Here is a 23,875-nt window from a genome sequence, read left to right as displayed (position 1 = left end):
GGGGGAGGGGTGGTGTTGGGGGGGGGGGGGCACTGCAGAGCTTTGTAGATCTCAGGAGTGGATGGACAAAACTACAAAAATGTTAGCAAGTGTATCCGCTGTTCTATTCTGTATGCATTTAGCTCAGCTTAAAGCAGAGTTCCACTCAAAAGTGGAACTTCCGCTTATCTGTCCCCCCCCCCCTCTGGTGCCACATTTTGCACCTTTCAGGGGGGAGCGCATACCTGTTTTTGACAGGTAGCCTGTCCCCACTTCTGTTGGGCCTCGCCGCTGCGAGGTACATCAGAGAGGTTCGGCCCCCTACTCCTCCCTCTGCGTCCTGTCCAATTTACCAAGCGCAGCACGCTTCACGCATACGCAGTAGGGACGCGGCCGTGAAGCCGCAAAGCTTCACTGCCGGGTTTCCTTACCGGCAATGGTGGCGGCAGCACCCGACAGCCGATGAAGACATCGGCTTCGGTGCTGACATCGGCTTCGGACAGATAAATGTCCTAATATTAAAAGTCAGCAGCTACAGTATGTGTAACTGCTGACTTTTAATTTTCAGAGGGTGGGGGGCAGAATTCCGCTTCACGGGCCGGTTCATACTGTCTACACATTATACTGCAGCAGTTTAGTGTGCTGTCAGCTCTTTATTCCAGCTACAATGAGCCATCAGTAGGGGGCGAGAAAGCGCGTGTTTTAGTGCTTCACACAGTTCCCTTTTTTATTTTGTATCTTTTTATCTATTTAGTTGGATTTGCCATCATTATCGAGGCTCTTGATTGGTTATGTAAGTCATGCTATATGTGCTGAGGGTAATGGTTAGGAACATACAAATGTATAGGATCTACTAAACTGTAGGTGTTTATTATTTGTTAAATTGAAAAATTATTTTTCTGTATGAATAGGATATCTCTCTACTACCAAGATAAAAGGTCCTGAGGAAGCAAACTTTGCGAAACGCGTCGACCTCTTGGATGACAGAGATACTCATTTACCATGCATATGTAGTATGAGAGCATAATATTGTATTGTTTTTATATGTGTTTGTTTATCACTATTTTGTAAAAAAAATCTGATATTTTATTATATCAACACCCGGCGATTATTTTCAATCTTGTACCGGTGAAGTCTGTATCCTACTCCCCTCCCCCTTCTTTTTTTTTTTTCCGTTTCTTTTATCTACGTATACAGGATGTGGTATCAATTTGAAGCCTCTTTTTTTCTTTTGTTGATTTTTTTGTCAACTTTATATGAAGTGCACAAAGTGACACTTCCTTGTTGTCAGCGCAGTGCGTTGCATTGCTGTACAGTGACATGTATTGCCTTCCTGTAGCTGCAATAAATGCAGCATGCCTGCATTTTATCATAGCTCACTGCACCACACCTCCAGGCTGTATTTCAGTGTACACAAGACACATACAAAACGATTGTCTTCTGTGTGTCCTACAGCGACCGGCGTTCATCCATTGGGGTTAAACACAGGTGAACGCACAATGTGTGAACAGGGCCTTAAAAATGCAGAGGTTACAGCTGGTCCTCTAACTGAAATAAAGGAGTATTCCCTCACTTTGGAGATATTTCCTTGCATATCCTGTTATGTCTTCTGTATGAGAAGTGAATGGAAATCTCCTCAATGGGGCACAGATGGAACAACTTTGATGGGAAAGAATACCAATGACAACCTCACCTTTTCATTTCTTAACCTTGATAGTAAGTGGGGGTCTGTCTCCCCAATGAGGGCACAGACAGCAATAAAAACTTAAAAGAGGATCTGACTCTTATACATTCTATTGAAATGGTTAAACGTATTGCCTAGAGTTTAGAAGTTCAGTAGAGTCGTTTTTGAATAGCATGGTAAAGGGTTGGAACCCCCATCAAGTGTTATTTTATGGTGGAAAATATCAAAGAAATGGGGAGGGGCTAGAGGATTTTCTTGGCACGATAAACACACAACAACATATAAAATCAAACATATTTTATTACAAAAATTAGCAACAAGACAAAACAAAATATATAAATAACTACAAAGTGAACATGTGCACTAATTTTTTTTGGGGGTTCTCATTGCACCCTGATGTTCTGACCTAGCTGTGTTGTAATTAGTATTTGCACCATATAAAGATAATATTTTTAACCTGGTAGGATAGTATTGTAAGACTATAAAAACAATATTAATCAGTACTCTACAGAAACACTGCTGGTCGGTACATGTGTCAGTCAGTACTGACCAGCAGTGTTTCTGTAGAGTACTGATTAACCACTTAAGCCCTGGAGGATTTGGCTGCTAAAAGACCAGGGGGTATTTTGCGATTCGGCACTGCGTGACTTTAACGGACAATTGCGCGGTCGTGCGACGCTGTACCTAAACTAATTTGACGTCCTTTTTTTCCCACAAACAGAGCTTTCTTTTGGTGGTATTTGATCACCTGTGCGATTTTTTGATCACGCGCTATAAACAAAAAAAGAGCGTCAATTTTGCAAAAATAACAATATTTTTCACATTTTTTTATATGAAATTCCCCAAAAAAAAAGTAAAAATCAAAATTTTTTAACATTTTCGGGCAATTTGTTTTATGCTACATATGTTTGGTAAAAAAAATCGCAAAAAGCGTATTTTGATTGGTTTGCGCAAAAGTAATCGCGTTTACTAACAAAGGGAAAGATTTTTGTCATTTTTGTTGTTTTTTTTTAACGCGTAATGGCGGCGATCTGCGATTTTTTTTGCGGTACTGCGACATTGCGGCGGACAGATCGGACCCTTGACTGACATTTTTGACACTTTTGGGGTTACCAGTGACATTTCTACAGTAATCAGTGCTATACATATGCACTGTTACTGTAAAATTACACTGGCAGTGAAGGGGTTAACTTTATTTGAGAGGGAGGGGCTGTGTGTGTCCCTAGGGGCGTGATTCTAACTGTGATTGGCTGTGGCTTGAGCTGTAGGAACACTGATCAATGGTCCTACATAGTAGAACCATATGATCGGTGTTTCTACACAGGGGAGAATGACAGGCAGCTTGTTTACACAAGCTGCCTGCCTTTCTCCCTCTCCCCCGACGGTCGCAGAGTGACCGGCGAACATCGGGTCCGCCGTTCACACGCGCCCGGGGGGTCCGTGACCGCGCCTCCGGTGGCGTGCGCTCGCTCCCCAGAGCCTCACAGGCTAGTGACGTTTATTTACGTCACTTTGCCTGTGAGGGGCTGACCGCTGCAGTATATCTACTTGCGGCGGTCGGCAAGTGGTTAATAATGTCCTTATAGCCTTACAATACTATCCTACCGGTTTACAAAATTACCGTTATATGGTGCAGTTACTAATTACAACACAGCTGGGTCAGTACATCAGGGTGCAATGTGAAGAAAAAAAAAAAATGTAATGCACATGTTCACTTTGTAGTGTGTATGTGTATATATATATGTATATATATATATATATATATATATATATATATATATATATATATATATATATATATAGTATTTTTTTTTTATTGCTGTTAATTTTTGTAATAAAATACATTTGATTTTATATTTTGTTGTGTGTTTATCGGTACCAAGAAAATCCTCTAGTCCCTCCCCATTTCTTTAATATTTTCTACCATGCAATTTAGGATGTAGGTACCATTTTATTTATGCTTTTAATACTTTATAAGCACAAAAAAAAAAAAAAAATTCAAAGTTTTATTTTACGTGATAATTAATTATATGTTTTTATGCAGTATGATTTTTTTGTATTTAAACTATCTATCATCACGCTTTTAAAAATTAAGTATTTTTTTATTAATGTTTTCCTATATTCATGTGTGTATGTATACAATATAGTACGTATATATGAATATATAACCTTTTCATTTTTTTGTAGCCCTGATTAGGTGGGTGCATTGGTTACACTGCTCAAAAAAAATAAAAGAAACACTTTTTAATCAGAGTATACCATCAAGTCAATTAAACTCCAGGGATATTGGTCTGGTCAGTTAAGTAGCAGAGGGGGTTGTTAATCAGTTTCAGCTGCTTTGGTGTTAATGAAATTAACAACAGGTGCACTAGATGGGCAAAAATGAGACAACCTCTTTTGTGACTGTTTTTTACTAATTTGGCATTTGGCTAGGGTCAGTGTCACTACTGGTAGCATGAGGCGATACCTTGACCCTATAGAAGTTGCACAGGCAGTCCAACTCCTCCAGGATGGCACATCAATATGTGCCATTGCCAGAAGGTTTGCTGTGTCTCCCAGCACAATCTCAAGAGCAAGGAAGAGATTCTAGGAGAGCTGGACAGGGCCATAGAAGGACTTTAACCCATCAGCAGGACCAGTATCTACTCCTTTGCCCAAGGAGGTACAGGATGAACACTGCCAGAGCACTAAATAATGACCTCCAGCAAGCCACTGGTGTGAATACAAACTTTATGAGGGAGTCCTAAAGGCCCGACCTCTTCTAGCGGGCCCTGTGCTCACTGCCCAGCACTGTGGAGCATGATTGGCGTTTGCCATTGAACATCAGAATTGCCAGGTCTGCCACTGGCATCTGGCAAGTTCACTTTGAGCACATGTTATAGATGTGAAAGGGTCTGGAGAAGCAGTGGAGAACACTATGCTGCCTGTAACATCATTCAGCATGACCGGTTTGGTGGTGGGTCAGTGATGGTCTGGGGAGGCATATTCATGGACATACGCACAGACCTCTACAGGCCAGACAATAGCACCCTGACTGTCATTAGGTATCATGATTAAATCCTTGGACCCATTGTCAGACCCTACCTGGTGCAGTGGGTCCTGGGTTCCTCCTGGTGCACGACAATGCATAGTTACATAGTTAGTGAGGTTGAAAAAAGACATCAGTCCATCCAGTTCAACCTATGATGTGTGTGTGTGTTTGCTTTTAACCCTACATTGTATACCCCTGTATGTTGTGGTCTTTAAAGCGGAGTTCCGGGCACAGAAATGATTTTTTGATGAACATACCCCCGGGACAGTCAGGGCTAGCACATTCCACAATGGCTAGCCTCTGATCTGTCCCGGTTCGCACTTACCTTTTAGAAGAAATACTTACTTAGAAAATTTCTTCCACAGCGTTTCCATCTCTGTTGTGGGCAGCTGAAGCCGGCGCGGTCCTCTTCTCTGTCTTGTTCCGCGTCTTCGTGTCCCAGAATGCACTGCACCGGCCCCTCTCGTCACTTCCGGTGCGGCGCCGCATTCCTAAACAGCTTCTGGGCATGCCCAGAAGCTGTTTAGCAGGGGAGTGCGGCGTCGCCCGGAAATGACGAGCGGGCCGGTGCCGTCGCATTGATTCCTGGGAGCTATGACGTTTAGCTCCCAGGAATCATCGCGAGGCAGGAAGTGACGGGGAGAGCCTCGGCGCTGGAGGAGGAAGCAGTCATAGGTGAGTATTTACGATCTTCAATAAAAAGGTGAGTAAACAAAAAAAAAAAAATAACTATCCAATTCCTTTTCAGGTGAGCTCTACCTAGCGGAGGGGCACAAAAAAAAATTGTTTTTGTGCCCGGAACTCCGCTTTAAGGTGTCCATCTAATAGTTTTTTTAAACTATCAATGCTCCCTGCTGATACGACTGCTTGTGGAAGAGAATTCCACATCCTTACCGCTCTTACAGTGAAGAACCCCTTACGCACTTTAAGGTTAAACCGCCTTTCCTCAATTTTAGTGAGTGGCCACGTGTCTTATTGTATCTCCTTTCTCTGAATAGTTTGTTCCTTATGCTAGGGTCGCCAGTACAGTATTTGTACATTGATATCATATCCCCCCTCAATCATCTCTTCTCCAGAGAGAATAAGTTCAGTGCTTGTAGTCTTTCCTCATAGCTGATGTCCTCCATTCCCCTAATTATTTTTGTTGCCCTTCTCTGGACTTTCTCCAGTTCCAGCACATCACTCCTTAGGACCGGTGCCCAGAACTGGACAGCATACTCCAGATGTGGCCGGACCAGAGTCTTGTAGAGCGGGAGAATAATCTCTTTATTTCTGGAGTGAATCCCCTTTGAATGCCCGGCCTCATGTGATGAGAGTTTGCAGCCAGTTCCTGGAGGATGAAGGAATTGATACCAATAAATGGCCCCATGCTCACCCGACCTAAATCCGATAGAACACCTCTGGGACATTATGTTTTGGTTCAGCCGATGCCACCAGGTTGCATCTCAGTCTGCTGAGGAGCTGAGTGATGCCCTGGTGCAGATCTGGGAGGAAATACCCCAGGACACCATTTGTCGTCTCATTAGGAGCATGCACTGACAATGTCAGGCATGCATACAAGCATGTGGGGGCACTATTTTTGAGTTGCTGCAATGAAATTTCAGCAAAATGGACTAGCTTGATGCATCATTTTTTCACTTTGATTTTCAGGTTGTCTTTGAATTCAGCCCTCTGTAGATTCATGATTTTCATTTTCATCAAACAATGTGGCATCCTTTCATTCCTAACACATTACCCACTCAAAGCGCTGGTGGACAATAGAGCAGAGTGGTGATACTCAGCATGTGCATTGTGCTGGATACAGAGAGGTTCTTTTGGGTAGATGGGTGGAGTGGGGGATTTCTAGACAATGCATTCAGAGATGCATTCCCCACTCCACCCAGATACCAGAACCTCTCTGTATCCAGCACACTGAATATCAATCTTCTGCACTGTTGCCCTTTGGTGCTTTGATCTCTCCCTGCCTGTCATCTGACAGCTTTTACCTGCTCACACATCTGGCTTTGCTGCCGGCCACCATGAACCAACTTTCTATATATACCATAAGGACTTGATTCCCAAAATCCTAGCTAACATGAATGATCCACTTCGAGACCATTAGGATTTGTTTGATATACCTAATTGAGCGATCCGTACTCGTCTTATTCATGTTCATGCTATAGAGATTTCCTCTCCCTTTCCGTTGCATCAAGTAAAAAAGAAATCAATCTAATGTGTCATACATAACATAACATAATATATCTTTCCATACCAAAGCTGAACGAAAAGGTTTTGGCTGTACATACACTTGTCTAGGGAAAAACTGATGTCACCATAATCTTCTTTACCAAATATACCCAAAATAATCAGGCCAACACCATTCGAAGTCAAAATTGGCCTTAGCAGCCATTTATTAACAAATAACCAAACTAAAACATTCCTTTTAACAGAAACTTAGTAATCAAGGTTGCCAGTCCTTAAAGCCACTACAGAGCCAACCCTAATTTTGTAACTGTGGAACTTCTTAAAGGTTCCCAACCCCAACTCTCCGCAGATCCGTCCATGAACCACCTACCCACCACCATCCCAATTCCGTGATATCCCTGGTAATTTTGAACACATCTCAACTGCCCAGCCACTACGACCACCCTAAGGCACCAATCTATGCCATGAAAGAGGGAGGGGAGGGGGGGTTTCTTCTTCATCCTCTGCCTTCACACTGCTTGAAGTTTCCACAATCCCTTCCTTGACATACTTGAAGCCCCTCCTAAAGATTTAATTCCACCAATCCTAGTAAGTACCTCATCTCTTCTTATTCCAGATGTTAACCCTGTATCTCCCTGGTTCCATTGTTTACCTAGTCCGGTCTGCCTTTTGCCAATTAATTTTTTTTTTGCTTAGGCCTATCTTTTTATTCCCATAATGCATAGCAAAACATGTCTGCCAGTAGCTGTACTGCTACTGTAGCCTGCAGATTATGGCCTCAGTGCATTGTATGCAGTAACATTTAGGAAAGATGGTCCAAGTGACATCATGAGCTTCTTCTGTTCAAGTAATACAGAGCAGAGTGCAGAGTATTGAATCTGTGGACAGCACAGTGGGATATCTGTCTATGGACTCACACAGTTCGGTGTAAATTGCACAGTTCACTTACATTCTATGGTGGATTAGATTAAACCTTACGGTAGTACTTCATCATTCTACTGCCAGTTTGTCTGAGCAACATACTCTTGTCAAATAAAGGTTTTTCATATCATCCTGTACTACAACTAGATGTTGTTTCTTTTGTTATATGAAGCCAATTTCTAATTTCAGATTGAAAAGTCCTTTTTCATTGCGTACATGCCCTGTGATTGATCTGTTTTTTTTTTTTTTTGTAAAATGTCTTTCATGATATAGATCGATTGAGAAATGATTATTTGCGGTGGTGTTTGAAATTGTCTATGCTGACTGTAAAGAACTGAACATGAAGCACCGAGCTGTTGGAGTGTAGGATTCTGATGTTTAAAAAAGGCTGAGAAAAGATCTGTTTTAATGAAAGGTCCTGAAAAAAACACACGCAGGAAGGTGTGAACGTCTAGCGCATTACCAGCATAACCATTTATTAAATATCACAAACAATATAACACTCACAAACATGATTATGTAGCACCCTCCTAGGTGCTAGAGAGAGTATATTTTTGGATCATTTCTGCTGAGTAGAAAGATTACAGGTAAATCTATATTGTTCTTTATTGCACACCAGAGAGCAGGATCTGCTGGTGAGGTCTGTTCATGGTGCTCCGGTGCAGCTCAGTTTGTCTGAAAAGTTTCACACTGGTCCAATAGGGAGGCATATTGGACAGTGAGAGGAAATCTGACAAATGAGTGCACAGGCATTTAATACAGCCCTGGTGATTGGAAGAGGAGAGTGCATCAGTGCATGCTGGGATACTGTATAAATGCAAAGGGCACATGTGCTCGGGGACTTTTAGCTAGAGTTGCCACCTCATCCCTTTAAAACAGAACACAAATTAATTACACAGGTTCTGAGGCTAATTTAATGCAGAGAAGGCTCCAAGTGAGTTTAATTACCACCTTAATCAGCCACAGAACCTGTGTAATTAATATGTGTTCTGTTTTAAAGGGATGAGGTGGCAACCCTACTTTTAGCTGGAGAGCGAGGTCCCAGAGGGAGGAGGCGGCTGCCCCCTCCTCTGTAGAAGTTGCCATGCGGCCTCGGGTGGTCAACTTGAGGGCCTGAGAGTTAGAGAGGAACTGAACCCGGTGGTCCTGCAGAGCTAACTGGAAGGGAGACACTGGAAAGGATCTCATTCTGCATACAGTGAGTACAAATGTGTGTCATGGGGTCTGTCCTGAGAGGGCCATCCCTTCAGCTAGAAGAGTCAGTGGATGGGTGTCAGGAATGGGATGCTAGATTATGTCCTGAAGATAATGTAGTGCATCAAGTCTGTTGCTGGATCAAGATGAATTAACCCCTTCCATACAAGTGGCAGTATGGTTATAGCAGTGTGACTGCTTCCACAAGTAACCTGGTAAGGCCAAGTGACAGTTGTCCTTATCAACTGTAAATAGTTCAAGTTGGAGTAACCCACTATTTCTTTCTCCCATCCAAGTTCCACAATAAAAGGCAAAATACAAAACCTCTGGACTGTTTATTGAGTAACGAGCAACTGGGAGCAAGGATGCATGTGTGAACTTTAGTGACTGTCTGCATGTAATCAGAGGAGATCCAAGAAGTCATCTCACAGCAAGCCCTACGGGGACAGTGCTACAATTATAAAACAGGCATATTAAACAATGATTCCAGCCATAAGCATAGTCCTCTGCTCCAATGCCACTGGGTTGAGAGGCTTACGCATTTATCAGAATAGACCCCCTTCCTCAGAGCTAACCCAACCACATGCTGGACCACAGCCTAAAAGTTCCCACATCAGAGACACCTCTTCCCTCAAATTAGCAAATGGGCGGGGGGCTAGAAATGGCCAATAATCAAGTTGTTGTGTGATATGCCTGTTTTACATTTATGTTTGTAAGTAGGATATTTTTGTGATAACAAATGAGGTTCTACCATAACTATTTATTAAATAAGATTTATGTGAACTTCCTTTGTTTGAGCACTGGAGAGTTTTGATAAAGAGTCCTGACCTGGGACCAGGATCTTGCTTGTTTGTACATTCACACATACAAATTGATCTACTGTACCAGACTCTTTTTTTGGGGGGGTTGTTTGCATTTTTATTATTATTTTTGTGCATTTTACACATCACTCTTTGCCTTTTATTACATGATCCTGATAATGTAACATTTCTTACATTATTCCATCCACATAGTTGTTTTACAGTGCTTGTATGAACATGATTAAATGCCTTAAAAACAGATCCCCTAACCCATGGCAAGTGGTTTTTGGTCTTCTGTTTAGAGGAGAATAACGGTAGAATAGGTAAGAGCAAGTGATTGTCATTGTAATTAGCCTGAAATTTGCTTGAAGAACAAAACCCACATGGCTGTGTTTTCTAACAAAGTCAAGTGATGTCAATAAGGTATAGAAAAAAGAATAGGGTGCTAGAACATAATTTCAGCTTAAAGTGTTACTAAACCCAGGACCCTGTATTCTCTATATCTGGTCCCCCACAGAACACAGAACATGGAAATGCAATTATTTTAGTAAATATAAACTACTAAATACCTTTTCTCACCAGCAATATATAGCAGTCTTGTGGCTTCCATCAGTGTCTGGTTAAAGCTTGTAGGAGGAGTTTTCATTCTCCTCTGACTGTCCCATGAGGCTGCATAACCTCTGACCCTCTGCCTGGACAGTGCTGATTGGCCCTGTGCAAATCACATGCACCCTCCCAAAAGAAAAAACTCTCTAGCAATACGCATCAAACTGAACATGTACAGGGTGCCCCCAAGGCTTTGTACTATCAGGGGATGGTTTGGGGACTGTGGAAGAAGGGGAGGATCAGGGAAGACAGGATCAAACAGCTTTTTTACACAATGTGCAGAATTAACCCCTTGGGTTCCACAGTTAGTATAACAAGCATGCTTTACTACATATACAGACTGATTTTACTGTTGTGAGTTTAGTAACACTTTAAGTCTGTTATGGGAAAAAAACTTTTCTTGTACACAGCTTTCTAGGAAGTAACAGCTATAAGTCGGTATGTGTCACAGATCAATTGGTGTGCAAAGAGGAATGAACCGAATCTCTAATGTAAAGCCCAGAAGTTGTTTTTATTTAAAATCACATTTAATTACAGCCACTTGAAGCAGACGTCTATAGTATTATAGGCAGTGAAGCTATGCAGTGTAATGCTAACACATTTTTAAAAATCACTTTAAACTCATACACACTCACCCTGAACAATCCTTGTCTTTTTTCTCCATAGTTCTATCAGCAAAAAGATTCATTCAGCAAAATCTCACTTTTTAAGACAGTTGGAAGCTCTCATCCTATATATATATATATACTAACCCGTCTGCTGCAAACATTATAACTGAATTTTCCTTGTAAGGGGAATACTTACTTTATAAAATAGTTGGGACCCATTTAGCAGCCACTCATCACCCTTTGTTTTAAGCCAGTTTTGTTTTCCAAAAAAAAAGATTAGCATGGGATCACATAGATTCTTTGAGTCAACGATAAGTGACAAAGTACTCTTACCGAGATTGAACTCTAGCATATCTGCACTTCCCCAAAGCCACTGAAGGTGTAGATGTTGAGCTACAAACGACAATGGAGTGTGACCCTTGGAATTGCTTTGACAGCTGACTTGCTAGACAGTGCACAGGACCGCTGGACAATATTTGTGATAAGACAAGGTCAGGATAGACAGGAGTTCAGAGCACAGTACAATCAGCAGCAAAGATGAGCCAAGCTGGTACTCAAAAAGCAGCCTGGCAGGTCAAGAAACACACATTATAATACTTGGGAACTTTTGTAAAATCAAATTTTCTGAGAATGGAGGAAGAGTACAGGGTGAAGTGGTAGGTGGGGCTAATAGTGGTATGCCGTAGTGAATGGTGGGTATGTCAAAATTGTGCAGTGTAGGGGGCTTAAAAGTTGACTACGCACAGAGTGCAGGATTTAGAAGTATGTAATGTACATAGTGAAGGAGTCAGGAATGGGGAACATACATAATGCAGGGAACAGGTGTAAAATGTACAGAGTGTGAGGGTCAGAAGTGGGTAATGTACATAGTGCAGGGGTCAGGAATGGGGAACATACATAGTGCAGGGATCAGGTGTAAAATGTACAGAGTGTGAGGGTCAGAAGTGGGTAATAAACATAGTGCAGAGGTCAGGAATGGGGAACATACATAATGCAGGGATCAGATGTAAATTGTACAGAGTGTACGGGTCAGGAGTGGGTAATGTACATAGTGCAGGGGTCAGGAATGGGGAACATACATAGCGCAGGGATCAGATGTAAAATGTACAGAGTATGCGGGTCAGGAGTGGGTAATGTACATAGTGCAGGGGTCAGGAATGGGGAACATACATAGTGCAGGGATCAGGTGTAAAATGTACAGAGTGTGCGGGTCAGGAGTCGGTATTGTACATAGTGCAGAGGTCAAGAATGGGGAATATACATAATGCAGGGATCAGATGTAAAATGTACAGAGTGTGAGGGTCAGGAGTGGGTAATGTACATAGTGCAGAGGACAAGAATGGGGAATATACATAATGCAGGGATCAGATGTAAAATGTACAGAGTGTGAGGGTCAGGAGTGGGTAATGTACATAGTGCAGAGGTCAGGAATGAGGAACATATATAATGCAGGGATCAGGTGTAAAATGTACAGAGTGTGCGGGTCAGGAGTGGGTAATGTACATAGTGCAGGGGTCAGGAATGAGGAACACATAGTGAGGTGATCAGGTGTAAAATGTACAGAGTATGCGGGTCAGGAGTGGGTAATGTATATAGTGCACGGGTCAGGAATGGGAAACATACATAATGCAGGGATCAGGTGTAAAATGTACAGAGTGTGTGGGTCAGGAGTGGGTAATGTACATAGTGCAGAGGTCAGGAATGGGGAACATACATAATGCAGGGATCAGGTGTAAAATGTACAGAGTGTGCGGGTCAGGAGTGGGTAATGTACATAGTGCAGGGGTCGGGAATGGGGTGGGGGGGTCAGCCTTTCAGTGCTCAAGAAGGAAGCCTCTTCTAAAGATGATGCACAAGAAAGCCCATAAACAGTTTGCTGAAGACAAGCAGACTAAGGACATAGATTACTGGAACCACGTCCTATGGTCTGATGAGACCAAGATAAACATATTTGGTTCAGATGGTGTCACGCGTGTGTGGCGGCAACCAGGTGAGGAGTACAAAGACAAGTGTGTCTTGTCTACAGTCAAGCATGGTGATGGGAGTGTCATGGTCTGGGGCTGCATGAGTGCTTCAGGCACTGGGGAGCTACAGTTCATTGAGGGAACCATGAATGCCAACATGTACTGTGACATACTGAAGCAGAGCATGATCCCCTCCCTTCATAGATTGGGCCGCAGGGCAGTATTCCAACATGATAAGGACCCAAAACACACCTCCAAGACGACCCCTGCCTTGCTTAAAAAGCTGAGGGTAAAGGTGATGGACTGGCCAAGCATGTCTCAAGACCTAAACCCTATTGAGCATCTGTGGAGCATCGTTAAACAGAAGGTGGAAGAGCTCAAGGTCTCTAACATCCACCAGCTCCATGATGTCGTCATGCAGGAGTGGAAGAAGGCCCCAGTGGCAACCAGTAAAGCTCTGGTGAACTCCATGCCCAAGAGGGTTAAGGCAGTGCTGGAAAATAAAGGTTGCCACACTTAATATTGACACTTTGGGCCCAAATTGGACATTTTAACTTAGAGGCGCACTCCTTTTTAACTTAGTGTACTCCATTTTGTTGCCAGCGATGTGTTGAGTTATTTTGAGGGGACAGCAAATTAACACTGTTATACAAGCTGTACACTCACTACTTTACGTTGTAACAAAGTGTAATTTCTTCAGTGTTGTCACATGAAAAGATATAATAAAAATATTTACACAAATGTATGGGGTGTACTCACTTTTGTACTATATATACTGTATTTGGGAAATTACTTTAGTCACTTGGTGAACAGAGCCTGATGGAGAACTGAGAGACTAGATTCCCATCAGGTCTGCCTTATTGTTGATTGATATTGGATGGCAGTAGGCAGATAAAAAAGCCAATAGTGAAATTAATATCATCTATATTGATCAACAGCAAGCCAAACCTGATGGGGAACTAGCCCCGTATTCCCCATCAGGCCCTACCTGCCACACTACAGAACCCCTCAGTCATAGTGCCTGGGGAGGGAGCACACTGAGGAATTAGTTTCCAGAAACATGAATCAGATACAAAGTAAATTAATTGCCTGGAATGTAACTGCCAAATTGGTTGTGATTTCAACCAAACTGTTAACCCATGAAATAGCTGGTGCACAATCATGACAGTTACAGATCAAACAGAGGTCAAGATGGCAGCTTCTTTGGCTGAAAATGCGGAGGGTTTAGTTACACTTATATATATATATATATATATATATATATATATATATATATATATATATATATATATATATTATATTTATATTTTTATTGCCCTTTACTCTGAACTCTCTCTGGTTCAAGGACAACCCTCCTATGAGTTGGTGACCAAAACTGAACTGCATACTTAAGATGAGTCCAAACCAGTGTTTTGAAAAAGTGGAAGAATTATGGATTTATCTCTTGAATAAATATACACTTATTAATGCATGAGAGAAATCTGCTAGGTTTGTTAGCTGCAGCTTGGCATTGCATGCTATTGCCAAGTTTCTGGTCTACAAGGACCCATAAATCTTTTTCCGTTACTGATTCCTCCAGAGAAGCTTCTCTTAAAAAGTAGCGTGCATGCATATTTTTGGCACCAAGTGCATAAAATTAAATTTTTCAATGTTGAACGCCATCTGCAATGTAGATGGCCACCGCCCTATTTTTTTAAGGCCTGTTGTGTCCTGTGCCAAGTTCATTAGCCTGCAAAGTTTGTTATCATCAGCAACTACCGAAATTGAACTAATAGTTTCAACCGCACTATAATGAATTAACAACGTAAAAAGCACTGGCCCTACAACAGTACCCTGGGGCACACCACTCACAACCTTGGACCATTTAGAAAAGGTACCATTTATCACTGCTCTCTGGACCAATTCCTGTAATCAGTTCTCTTCCCATGTACATACCATAATGCCAGTAGACCTTATTTTGTAAACCAGGCATTTGTAGGTTACTGTAATAAATGCTTTAAGAAAACCCAGATAAACTTTTTCCCACTCAGCTTCCTCTATCTAAATTACAACTTTCTTCCTCATAGAAAACTAATAGGTTGGGTTGACTCTTTGCTTGTTACTTATGAGACTATTTTCCCAGGAAAATTCTTGAATATATTCCTTTACTATACCATTACATACTATTCATGTTACACTAACTCAGGCATCATTAAATGACAGTGAAATAATCACCTCATCCATATAGTGAGCTCCCTTAACTGCTGCCCCTATAAGTGAAAAACACTAAAAACAAAAATAATACACGTAACGAAACCGCGACCCACATTGTGTTTGTGGGCTTCCGTCAGTATATGGCTTCCTTCAGTCTTGAACATAGAGATCAGATATTCCACATGCAAAGCTAGCCGACAACTTAGCTTGTATGTGAAACAACTGAAAACAACTAACTACTTTATTAACAGTCTCACACAATATATACACACACACATGAAAACTAGCAATCAACTGATATCGTTTTTTCGTTGGTGATACCGATATTTTGGCCAACGCATATCGGTATCGGCCGATATTGGCCGATATTTTCACATATTTAAAATTTTGCAAAATAAACACAAATTTCAACACAAATCTGTTAATAAACATGTTAATCTTCATTTATTAACATTTTTAACATTAAGGTCTCGTTCTTCACACCTTAACTGCATGAAAACTGATAGGAAAAGTGCACTTGCAGGGACATCAGTTTCACATCATCTGATTGTGATTATGCATAATAAACTGCTGCAGTAGTGCACTCACTCACTGCAATAATTTAAAATCACTACTGCAGTGCAGTCAGTGCGGTGACAGCTTGAGGCTGGGTTCACACTGTGTGTGGGGCGGCTCGCAGCAGGGGTCCGGTGCATCCCTGTTCATTGTTTCAATCAAGTCCTAAATCAGTCCGAATTTTTGGCTGAATTAAGACCTGAAAACGGACCAGAGGACGCACAGGACCCTTCTGTATAGTGCTCCGCAGCCATCCTGGAGCTGTGTGAGCCAGCTTTTGCTGGGACAGTCTTTGAAAAAGAGAGACAGTTGGTAGCTATGCAGCGGCCCCTATGGCTGGTGTCGAAGAGCTTTGGGCTCATGTCAATGGCATTCGTTTGACATCAGTTTAAGATGCTTCTGAAATAACTTAGAATTCATTGAAAGGTGAATTCAACCTGTAGCTGACCTCTATTTGAACTGCAATGGACCTACGTCAAGAGGTTTTTGCATTCCAATAGATTTTTTGCGCTATGACACTGTGTTACTTTAATGTACCCAAATTAAATGTATGTCATTTTTTCCCCCAAACAGAGCTTCCTTTTGGTTGTATTTGGTTACCACTGCGTTTTTATTTTTTGAGCTATAAACAAAAAAAAGACTTTGGAAAAAAAAAAAAAAAAAAAAACAATATTTTTTATTCTGCTATAAAACATATCCCTTAAAAAAATAAAACTTCTTCATAAATACAGGCCAATATGTATTCTGCTACATATTTCTGGTAAAATATAATACCAATAAGTGTATATTGACTGGTTGTGCAAACGTTCTAGCGTCTACAAACTATGGGATATATGTATTTATGGAATTTGTATTTATTTATTTTTATATACTAATAATGGCGGCAATCAGCAACTTATAGCAGAACTGTGATATTGCGGTAGACAGTCGGGCACCAACTGACACATTGCAGGAACCAGTGACGCTAATACAGTGATCAGTGCTGAAAATATGCACTGTCACTGTACTAATGACACTGGCTGGGAAGGGGTTGTGATGGCGGTCACTTTGGTTGGGGGGCCCGTGAAACCCAGCTTACCTTAGAGAGGTTGGGAAATCCCTGTCTCAGCTCCCCAGGTCCCTCCAATGTGTAAGTCACCCTGTGTCTATTAGGGGCAGAGGGTGACCGAGAAAATGATGAACAACTACTTAATGGACAACTATTAATGGACACTGGGAATATGGTTTGGTTTACTTCAAATGGGACAGTATTATTTATCCACAATATCCCTCAAGAAATCTATGAATCATTAATTCCACTGTACGAGAATGATGGAAACAAGTATGAGCTTTGCCTCATAGACTATTGTAGGTAGGAGCCGGACAGTCTGCTACTGGTGTCTCCTGCTATTGTCTGTTTAATAAGGTATTCTGTTTTTATACTTAGGATAATGTGTAATGTACTTTGTTTTAGCCTTGTTGCCGGCAGTTCAACCACCCAGGCTGGTTTAAGTGCTGAGTTAATTAGCATGTTAATTATATTATTGTCAGCTAGTAGTTGCTAGATGGGGAAGATCATTGTTTGTATTGTTAATTGTGCTAGTTAACTCACCTATTGTCTGCTAGGGATGTGTTTACACTTGTAATAATGTGTATTGTATGTTATGAGCTCGATGTTGGAAAGTCTGACCTGGAATGAGATCCCTGATTGTCCAGGTGGTCAGTTTAATTAATTTAATGTTTACCTATGGTAATTATATTCCTGTGTGCAGTTTTTATTGTTAGGGTAATATATTCAGGAGGGGGATGTCCTCCTGTGGGATATATATTGTGTGTGAATTTGGTTAATAAAGAGTTCCTTATTTGCAGCTAAAACAAGTTCTGCCTAGTTCTTGGTTGCAATATGCGGCTATAATATGTGATATCTATGTTCATGACTGGAGGAAGCGGTATACTGACAGAAGCACTCAAACACATGTGGATCAGTTCCATCACAGGGGTTAAACATCTAGGGCGATCAAAGGGTTAACTGTGTGCCTAGCCAGTGTTTTTGTGTACACAGTGTGCTGCTTTCACTAGGGGAAGAGATTGATTCAAGTCTCTTCTTTGCAGAGACACAGGATCGTCCCTTCCCCCCTGTCAGAAGGCCTTGTTTACATAGGCAGATCTCAGTTATCTGTGTTTTACTGCCAGTCATCAAGAGCCAGAGGACACTGAGTGCCTGGCACCCACTGATCAGCCAATGGGCGTGTTTTCCTGCAGTTAGAAGTGCAGGATCACATAAATATGCGTGAGAGCTGCTGTCCTGTAGCAGTAAAAGTTGTATAGGGCAGTCAGCAAGTGGTTAAAGTAAATAAAAGCCTGTAAACAGGGGCCTAAAGACCACCTTCAGACCTAGCAAGAGGCTGAACCTAGCAATTAATCAGGGAGGTGTGTTGTCACCTTAAAAGATTGATAAATGCACATTTCTGTCAATAATGGTAACCCTTAGCAACCTAGCAAGAATGTTTTCATATACTGATAAACTAGACACTGCGTCCTTTTTAAATCCCACAGACTTCTCAAAAATAATTCTGCTTACTGAATTCTTTTGTTTACCTCTTATGTAACATATGGTTTACATGAAGGCTGCCCTAAATTTTCGAAAAAATCATCAGGTAAGGGTTTGGATGTGTAGAAAACCGCAGTTTCTGTGTGCTAGAGTGGCTATAATTATTTTGTGTAGGAAGCGGTCCCAATTACAGCACAAGAGGCTGTAAATTTAAAATATAAAATGCTTGCTTACAGCTATCTCTTCAGAAGCTGCATTCACTTATGCATAATTATCTGTAACAGTTTCCAAATGAACTGCATCCAATGGTAAATGTGCCTTTACAAAACAAGGGCCATAAAATAATTCAGATATACTGTTGTGATGCACCATTAGGAGTTGTATTAGGCTAGTTAGCTTTCCTCTCGGATTTCCTCCTGCATTTCAGCTTAACAGCTGCTCTAAGTAAACATTATGGTCTCTGTAATTCTTTACTACACCAGAGCTGCCACAGCTACATCAGGACTTGCTGCGAGGGCAACCACTCAGGCTCACTGTGGCGCAGTTCCCAGATAGATTAACGTAGATCATCGCATAGCTGGGCATGCACTGTACATTGCACACACATTTGCAGCCAGCCACTTCCATAGCAAACCTTCTGCACCAATGGAAATTGAATATATATAGATGATTATATTATATATATATATATATATATATATATATATATATATATATATATATATATATATATCATCCTAAAAGGGCCTTTAATAAACTATACTGCATTGTATCACATACTGTATATACTTGAGTATAAGCCGAGTTTTTCAGCACAATTATTTGTGCTGAAAACGTCCCCCTCGGCTTATACTCGAGTCAACAAAAAAAAAAAAGTTCCCGGCCGCTCCGACGTGTTTAAGATTTAAAAATGGCGCTGCCCAGCGTATACATGTCACCACGCATGCGCCGCCACCGCTCGGGACAGGCCGGAAATAGCCGAACGTCTACCAGCTGTCCCGAGCGGCGGCGCGTGCGCAATGACGTGTCGGGGCCGGGCGGCGCAATTTTTAAAATGAAGGCGCCTCTGGAACAGGTAAGTGAGACAGCCGCACTAGTATGCCCGCAACCTCTTGTACCATGCTTGCCACCCTGAATTCTCCTGTACATGCCAGCCACACTGCATTCTCCTGTACCATGCCAGTCACACTGCATTCTCCTGTACCATGCTTGCCACAGTGAATTCTCCTGTACCATGCCAGCCACACTGCATTTTCCTGTACCATTCCAGTCACACTGAATTATCCTGTGCCATGCTTGCCACCCTGAATTCTCCTGTACCATGCTTGCCATCCTGAATTCACTTGTACATGCCAGCCACACTGCATTCTCCTGTACCTTGCTTGCCACCTTGCATTCTCCTGTACCATGCCTGCCACACTGCATTCTCCTGTACCATGCCAGCCACCCTGCATTCTCACCCTAGGCTTCTACTCAAGTCAATCATTTTTCCCATCTTTTTGTGGTAAAAGTAGGGGCCTCGGCTTATACTCGGGTCGGCTTATACTCGAGTATATATGGTATTTACTAGTAGTGAGTTTCACTGTGCTAAAAGCAGCTATGCTCTATACTTTGCAAAATTCCTCAGTGGTAACTTGGGACCAGGTTCTAGTTTTCCACGAATTTGGGTTTGCAGAGGTAACCTTATTAGTAACAGGTAACAGAGGTAACCTTATTGCTGAGGTAGCCTTCAACTATGGTCAGTAGGGTTATACTGGATAATAATGAGGGCTTTGTTATGCGCCAGCTCTCTCGCTATAAAACAGTAGGTATGAAGAAACGATTTATGATTGGAGTAGTTTAGCGAGCGATACCAGTTGTTCATGGGAAAGTCAGTTGCTATATAGTGCTATACTGTGCTAAATTACTGTGGTTGGCTACATATTTTTGTGTGCCTCTACTGTGTTCACAGTTCAGAGACCCAATAGACATTTTTGTGCTTATCAGCAACAACAATAGTTGCAGTTTAGCTGCTGGGACCCTTGCAGCCTTATTTTTTTTTGGTCTTTTTGTTCTTTTTTTATTTTACGCTCATCAATGTTTTTTTTTTAAATGATCTTCTAGCTTGTTTAAAAGTTTAATTGGAGGGGGTCATAATTTTGGAGTCTGCAGCAAACACTTTGCCTGACCAAGGCAAAGCTGTCCTTTGTTTGCAGCACAACACTGCATACTTCTGCGGTAAAGCAGTGTACACCAATGTACCACATGTTGATTTACCCTACCACTATGGCTGCCATTATTTATAGGCAGTCTCCTTTATTAAAAATTGCAGGCAGGTGTAACGTGAGAGGCAGAGGTCCTACATGTAGAGGTAGTAGGGGATAAGCCAGTTCTGTAGGACAAAATGATGTTGCAGTAGCAAAAGCTTACTGGAGAGTGGGCACCAGCGACGAGGAGGGAATGGCTGATGAGGTGGCAGACCATCCATGGAATGGAAGAAAGTTCTGAGGGATTGGATGAACGGCAGCGAGGGAGGATTTTGCCCAGGAGAAGTAGCAGATTGCTAGAGGGAGCAGCCTTCCCAATTCATCTGGTTGCACTACTCCACAGGTACAGGCCACTACTATCCCCAGAGCTAGTCCACAGAGCTCTGTTGTGTGGGCCTTTTTAAATGTATCTGCTGCTGACAGTACCATTGTGGTCTGTAACCTCTGCCTGCGGTATATCTCCCATTGTAAAGGTACCAGCCTTTTGGTTACCACATGCACAAGGAAACACGACTCTGTACTAGGGAAGAGCTTCAGGTTCTGGCCGAACCGTGACTGTTTGGGCATTTTCGTAGCACCTAACATATGGCTTGTTCGGGGGGAACTGAATGTCATATAGGAGTGGTATTTCTACTGCTACTATGCTGTATACAATATTATATATGACAGGTGTCAGATTACATCCAGCTCTGTGCTCTACTCTGTGCAGTGTGTCACATCAGATCCCTGTCTCCTCTCTAAAAAAAGCTGAGAAATGGCATCAGATATGCAGAGCTGCACCAGATTTTGCACTCTACAGTTTTAGTAAATCAACCCCTATGCGTCACCCGAGGCTAGTGACTTCAGTGTGCTTATGTAAGTGTTTATCACTTTAAATGACTTTTCTTTTCCTTATAATTTTCAGTTTTGCTGCAGTAGGGTGTATACATCGTAAAGATGAACCACTTTACAGGCAGGTTAAAGGCATCGCTTAGTATGTTGTTTAAGAAAAAAAAAGCATTTTTAATGTTCTACCTTAGACAGCCACAAAAAAGGTAACTTTATGTCTGTACCAAAGTAACCTTCCACGATGTTGGTCCCAACAGCCAGGCTCCTGTCCGCCTCGGTGTAAAGTAAATTGATACTGAAGTCCATATTCCCGCCTTAATAACAATTTATTCATAAAAGTCCAAGTAATCCAGAGTAACCATGTGAACAACAAGATGCTGATGCATTTTGGATGTAGCCATAGTCATAGCTAACTTGTGGAAACCTCCCCCTCTTCCTTTTAAGCACAGCTGTTTAATACAGTATCCAAATTGTACTCTCACCTGCTAAAATTTAGCAAGTTCACCTGTGCCAGAAAGTAAGGTGGTAAAGCACTGTTCTATTTAATAAACAGGTAGATCAAAATGGGGGGAAAGGTATTGGGCAGAAGTTACGGATTCCTGAGTACATGCCTGGAAAGCCCTCAGAGAAAGAATACTGCCCATAGAATGCCTATAATTATTAGGGAAAACATTACACCCAATGGTAAGGCTAATAGGGCATGCCACCTGTCATCACATATTATTTATAGATATCACATCTAATTATGCCCCTAAAAATGTAATTAAAGATTCCCAAAATCTCTTGAATTCCACTCTATCTAGGTCTATATACATAATCACATCATGGCCGGATCTAGTCTGTCTGATCTGGGGGTTCGGTAAAAAGAAGTCAAGGGGTCTGCTTTCCAAACTAAAATGTGACATTGCAAAATGCTCATGTAATTTGACAAAGACAATGGATCAGGTAACATTAGGTAACATTATATAGGCATGCGTGCATGTTACTTTATACAGACTGTGCTGCATTACACACCACACCACAAATAAATCACATAGATCTAAAAAGGTTGCCCATCTTGTTTTTTTTTTTTTTTTGTCAATCCAGCTCCCCCCCTTAGACCACACTACAAAAAAGCACTAGGCCGTGTGTTACATACTCCTGACCATTGCACTCTGTAAGCTGTGCCGTACATTACAAACTTCTGACTGCAGGACTCTGAATTCTACTTTACACACACTTGATCGCTGCACTTAGAGCATACAGAGTGGTAAGAATTAACATATAGCCTTGTGTCAAGAGTGAAGTGGTCAGAGTATGTAATATACACCCCAGCGTTCAGAGTGCGGTGGTCAAGAGTATTTAATGTGCAGCACAGTTTACAAGTACAGAGCTGAAGAATATGTAATATAGCATCCTAAGGAGCGCAACAGGCATGAGTATGTTGCAGGGGCTATTGATATTAAATATCTCCTTCCTTAAGCAACATCCTCAAAAGTAACCCTCCACTGCTCACTTCTACAATCCCTCGACAACCCATCTCTGCACGACCCTTCATCACACTTCACCTTTGCACCTGCTGTCTAAAGCTCTCCTCTGCTCCCCTTGTCTACATATCTTCTCCATGTCCCCTGCCCACACCTCACCTCTGCACATCCTGTTCACAGTTGACCTCTGGTTACTTATCCACAGCTTATCTCTGCACTCCCAATTCACAGCTCACCCCTGCATTTCTTTCCACAGCTCACATTTGTGTTCTCGCCCACAGCTCACCTTTGTGTCCCTGCCAACAGCTCACCTTTGCATCCCCACCCACCGCTCACCTTTGCATCCCCACCCAAAGCTCACCCTTTGTATCCCCACTCACAGCTCACCCTTTGCATCCCTGCCCACAGCTCACCTTTGCATCCTACCCACAGCTCACCTTTGCTTCCCTGCCCAAAGCTCACCTTAGCATCCCCACTCTACATCTTGTCTCTGCCTACTTCTACATCTCACTCCTGCACCCCCTGTTCACAGCTCACCCCATCCACAGTTCTCACCTTGGAACCCAACCCCCCCACCCATCCCTGAGCTCTGACCTCTGCACCTAGCACCACCCCCAATCCACAGTTCCCTCCTCTTCAGCCATCAACTCCCTTCCCTGCTATCCATATCTTTCCCTTCTGTGCCAAGTGCCCCCCTCACCACAGCTTTTACCTTCGATACTGCACACTTCAAACCCCTCCCCAGCTCACCATGTGTGCTCCTTACAGCAGCTGGGATGCAGCGGCCAGCGCAGGATTTTTTTTTTAATTACAGCACCCTTCCTGCACTGACAGTTGCAGTGTACAAGGAAACATAGCTGGCAAGTGAGAGATGTGGGGCATGTGTCCTGAGTTTAGGGAAGTTCTGCAGAAAGATGATCCCAGTATAGGATGCTTAGGAACACTTACCCCGCACAGCTTCCAGAGCAACCTGAAGGGGTACAACTGAAATCTGGGGAGCCATGGAGCAGAGTCTTTGTAATCAATACACCTCATACTCCAGAAGCTTTCCATGCAGGTCCCCATCTATCTCCCCTTCCTAAACCC

General features: G+C 42.2%; 1 protein-coding gene across 2 annotated transcripts in view; it reads left to right on the top strand.

The window, feature by feature from the left end:
• RASGEF1A (RasGEF domain family member 1A) overlaps positions 1 to 23,875 on the top strand; it is a 565,812-nt gene that overhangs the window by 16,429 nt on the left and 525,508 nt on the right. The window lies entirely within an intron of this gene.

This window comes from Pelophylax lessonae (genome assembly GCF_965119305.1).
Source record: "Pelophylax lessonae genome assembly, chromosome: 9".
In the NCBI taxonomy this organism is placed as follows: Eukaryota; Metazoa; Chordata; class Amphibia; order Anura; family Ranidae; genus Pelophylax; species Pelophylax lessonae.
The sequence above is the reverse complement of the archived record's forward strand: the minus strand, read 5'-3'. Positions and strand labels throughout refer to the sequence as shown.